Source organism: Microtus pennsylvanicus, chromosome 12, assembly GCF_037038515.1.
Source record: "Microtus pennsylvanicus isolate mMicPen1 chromosome 12, mMicPen1.hap1, whole genome shotgun sequence".
Classification (NCBI taxonomy): Eukaryota; Metazoa; Chordata; class Mammalia; order Rodentia; family Cricetidae; genus Microtus; species Microtus pennsylvanicus.
In genome coordinates, this window is record NC_134590.1 from 27,370,001 (window position 1) to 27,375,037 (window position 5,037).

Below are 5,037 nucleotides of genomic sequence, written 5' to 3' on the forward strand. Positions count from 1 at the left end.
TTCTATTTCAGTTTTTCTGCCGACAGAACCAAAACATTCAAATTCTCCTTCTTACTATTGTGATGCGATGTATCAAACTGAGCGCCAGCATCAGGGAGCTGGACACTGGCTTTCACAAGGTGGGTTTGTTCATCTGATGTGTGTGTTCCCAGGTCAAGTCAATGAATGCTGAAATCACTGGCATCGTGTCTGTTAACATCTGGACACCACTGGGCAGTTAATTTGGACTCCAGGTCATGGGTCGCCACCAAATCATAAGGAAACAGGCGCTCTTTTTCCATATTTTGTAGTCCTCATTGATCATCAAAGGGTGCTTCCTATTTAGTCATGGTGACAGGTAGCCCCAGAATGGGCATGAGAGAAATCCTGGGACTGTGTTGTGGGAGGGGTGAGGAGGCTGCCCACCTGGAATGAGTGGTTTAAATATCAGAAAGTTCTGGTCTGGAGAGCATGGAGTCAAAGACCAAGGCTCCAGCCTATGAAGAGCACACTCTTGGCTTTCAGGCCTTCTGCTTGCTGTCATCTCACAAGGCAGAGGGGAAGAGAGTGGGGTCTCTGTTGTGTCTAGCAAGGCAGGAATCCTATTCTGGAAATCCAGCCTTTAGGATCAGTTTTAAACACATGTAGCTCCCCAAAGCCCCTGTCCTAAGGCCATTATCACAAGTGAGGGCTAAAGTTTCAGCAACTGAATTTTCGGGAAGGAAACAATTCAGCCCACCACACGGGCATTTTCTCATTTGTCCTTCCTAACTCCATGACAAAGGTTCCAGTCAGGGTGAAGAATCTTAGAAAGATAAATATGGGGGGGGGGTGGAGAGATGGCTCAGAGGTTAAGATCACTGACTCCTCTTCCAGAGGACCTGAGTTCAATTCCAAGCACCTACATGGCAGCTCATAGCTGTCTGTAACTCCAGTTCCAGGGGACCTGACACCTTCACACAGACATATATGAAAGAAAAGCAGCAATTCACAGAAAATTAAAAGAAATATTATGATAAATGTGTCCAAGGCTGTATTCCAACAAAAGTTGGAGGTCTTTTTTGGGGGTGGGATGAGGTTTCAAGATAGGGTTTTGTTGCAGGATATTTGTTTACACCATGTGAAGATGTGTCACTGTGATTGGTTTGAAAAAGAGTGGAATGGCCAATAGCTAGGCAGGAGAGAATAGGGAGGGTTTCTGGGAAGAGATAGGAACTCAGGATGAATCTAGGCCTATGAGAGATGCCAATGAGACACTGAGGAAGCTGGATGTACACATTGGAAGAGAGGTAAAAGCCACATGGCAGAATGTAGATTAATAGAAACACATTAATTTGAATTATAAGAGATAGTTGTGAATAAATATAAGATAAAGGCCAAGCTTTTATAATAATAATAAGTCTCTGTGTCATTATTTCCCAATAATGGAAGTACCAAAGAAAGTCTGACTACAGGGTTTCTCTGTGTAGCCTTGACTGTCCTGGAACTCACTCTGTAGACCAGGGTGACCTAGAACTCAAAGATCTTCCTGCCTCTGCCTCCTGAGTGCTGAAATTAAAGGCATGAGCCACCACCCCGCGCCACCACTACTGGACTAGTTGGAGGACCTGAAACCAGAGAAATTCCTAGGAATCTACAAGGATGACCCTACCTAAGACCCTAAGCAGTAGTGGAGAGGGTGCTTGAACTGACCTTCCCCTATAATCAGATTGATGACTACCTTAAATGTCATCATAGAACCTTTATCCAGCAACTGATGGAAGCAGATGCAGAGATTCACGGCTAAGCACTGGACCGAGCTTCAGGAGACCAGTCAAAGAAAGGAAGGAGCAATAATATGAGCAAAAAGGTCAAGACCATGATGGGGATGCCCACTGAAACAGCTGACCTGAGCTGTTTCCAGAGTGCTTCCAGACTGTTAGCAGGGGAACCTGCATAGGACCAAACTAGGCTGTCTGAATGTAGGTAACAGTTGTGTGGCTTAGGCAGACTGTGGGGTTAGGTGGTGGGACCAGTATTTATCCCTAGTGCTTGAACTGGCTTTTTAGGGCCCATTCTTTTTGAGGGATATCTTGGTCAGTCTAAATGTAGGGGGGAGGGCCTTGGTCCTGCCTCAAGTAAAAAAAAAATCTAGGAGTAAGGAATGGATTCCACCATCTGGAAGGATGAGACAGGAGGATTGCCACAAGTTTGAGGACAAGTTCCAGGCCAGCCTGGGCTATAAAGTGAGATGCCATCTCACCCCCATGCCCCCCCCCAAGCAGCACCTTAAGTTTTGCCTCTTGGAGTCACTGAGATGTTGCTCTATTTGTTTTGAGTCACTGTTCTGAAGGTAACTGTGGGCATGAGGAGTATGAAGAAGAACTCAATAGGACAGAAACGTAGGCAGGGTGGGTACTGGGAGCACAGAACTCTTGAGTAGAGGGGGGAATATGGAAAAGATTGGTTCACCCTCTGGCAAGGTGGAGGAAGTAGTCGGGCAGGAAACAATCCTGGCAGTTGTGGGTGGAGCTTGGAATCATGATGTCAACTATTATAGAGAAATGCTTGACTCATCTTTCCTCGCCCTCTTGGCCTTATTCCCAGGTCCCACACCCTTTGTCTGACACTGGTAGGGTTTTCAGAAGAGGACACAGAAGAGTCGAGAAGAAAAGCAGCTCCTCTTTCCACCTAGGCAGTGGGAGTTAGAATGATCCCTGACGAGTCCAGGAAGAACACTTCTCCCACACAGCGCCAGTGTTGAGAGTGAGGTCCCTGCAAGTCCTCTGATGCCCAAGTGACTTCCAGGGTTCTGCAATCATGCCGGCCATGAGACATCTCCATTCAGAAAACATGGAGCTCTTCCTCCAAGGCCGGGTCTGGGGATCATGCTGGAGAAGGAAGGGGCTGTTACAGTTTCCTCCGTCCATTCGTCTGTCCTTGGAAAGTTCTGTACTGGCAGGTGAATTCTGGGTCACACACAGCATGAAGGGTGTGGACCCGGATGGGAACAGGCCTATTTACTCCTGTTCCTCTCTCCTGTTTGCAGCCAGTCCTCTGAGTGCGGCCACTGGTCTCTTGGTTAATGTCAAGGAGGAAGTTCAGGAGCTTGCTGCAACTAATGGGTTGGAGTTGAAGTCCTGAGTGAGGCCATTAAATGCACATGGAACGAGAGAAAGTTCACATAGGGTCTCCGAAACTAGGGATACATCACAGACACCAAAACATTACACAATGTGGAAGGATTGCGGTGATCTTCATAGTGGAGAAGCTGGGGAGAATCAGGAATGCTGCCCGTAACTGTTCACTACGTGCCAGGCTCTCTTCAAGCATTCCACATGTATCAGGACAATCTGCCAAGTAGCGGGGGTGGGGGTACTGTTATCTCCATTTTATTTTAGAGACAAGGGTCTATTGGAGTTCAATCTGGCCTCAAACTGGCTATATGGAGTGACTTTCTTTTTTTTCTTAATTTTTATTTTATGTGCACTGGTGTAAAAGGGTCAGATTCCCTGGAACTGAAGTTACAGACAGTTGCAAGCTGCCATGTAGGTGCTAGGACTTGAACCTGAGTCCTCCGGAAGAGCAGCCAGTGCTCTGAACCACCGGACCATCCCTCCAGCCCCCAGAGTGACTTTCAATTGCCGATGTTCCTGCTTCTGTCTCCCAGCTGCTAGGGTTTTATAGATGTGTGCCATCATTCCCCGCCTTTGCCTCCCTGTTACAGAGAAAAGACCAACAAGTTAAATGACTTGTCCAACGTCACATAGCAAGTCATAGGCTGAGAGCCAAGGTCGGGCTTCAGAACTACCAAACCAAGCTGCCTCCTTTGGAGACCTTGGCTTACCCTCTGAACACCTGACAGAGAATTACAATTGCTTGCCATAATGACAGATGTTACTGCCAGGGACTACACACACACACACACACACACACACACACACACACACACACACACACACACACAGCCTGCCACATAGCTGGCTCAGTGTTTATTGGAAGAATGACTAAATCTGGAAGTTGGTCTGGCACATCAACTGTTTTTCCCTTTCTAGCTCACGGCCCATTTTCTTCAACTCTTCCCAGTATTTAGTTGTTTGGAATCTCTTACCACCCACGTTAACCTTTGCACATCTTCTGCTTGGACAAAGACCCGCAAATGAACTTCAAGGATATGAACGCTATGTGGGCTATGTGGCGACCAGTCTGCCGGACACTGGATCCAGTACCAACTATTCTTTCCTCCCCTGTCCAGAGATAAACTCTCATTACTCCATTGTCCATTTTGTCCTTAGGATTCCTGTCCCTGTGCTGTTTGTATGCCTGGCAGACTCTTGATTATGAAACCAAGTCCAAGGTGACCCATCCATTAAGCCAACTGCTCCTCCTCCCCTTTTTCTCCTTCTCCTCTCCCCTCCCTCCACCCCCCTTTTCCTCCTCTCTTGTGGAGGAAACTGGTAAGGTGTCAATGGAAGAGAACAGAATATCTTTCGTTAGGGAGTTTAGGCATAGAACTGCATTTTCTTAATTGGAACCTGGACAATGTGCAATGTGTCAACTTTGTTTTATAGTATGATCGTGAGATTTCTTGGTTTCTTCTTTCTTTCTTTCTTTTTTAAATACCTGGGACTGTACTTGAGAGGCTACAAGGACAAGATATTTGGCTTTGGAGATTTTTGGAAAATCAGGTAGAACTGACAAGAACACACGGTTCCATTTCTCTCAAGTTGGGAAAGTCAACCAACTTTGGTTCGCATCGTGTCCTAAGTACACAGACAAAAATCGAGATCAGATGATTAAAGCCGGCAGTCCCACGCAAGAGACATTGTCTCTTCCAGCCAGGGGCTTCGCCCGCGGTCGTTGTTTGGGCTAGAGATTACTTCAGCTTGGCTTTCGGAGTCGAGTCGGGGTCATCGCCCGGGTCCTCACCGACGCCGCCTTCCGGGTCGCTGACCCCGGAGCCTGGGGGCGGGGCCGCGCCGGTGGAAGCCGAGGAAGAGGCCGGCGTCCCGGGAGCGCGCGAGGCCTCTCGTGTGCGCGCGCCCGCCCACCCTCGCGTCCGCCAGCGCGCCCACGCTC

General features: G+C 48.0%; 1 pseudogene; it reads right to left on the minus strand.

Moving 5' to 3' along the window:
- The window catches only part of LOC142832366 (histone-binding protein RBBP4 pseudogene), an 18,881-nt pseudogene extending 18,577 nt beyond the window's left edge, over positions 1-304 (minus strand).
- Positions 305-5,037: the final 4,733 nt, after the last annotated feature.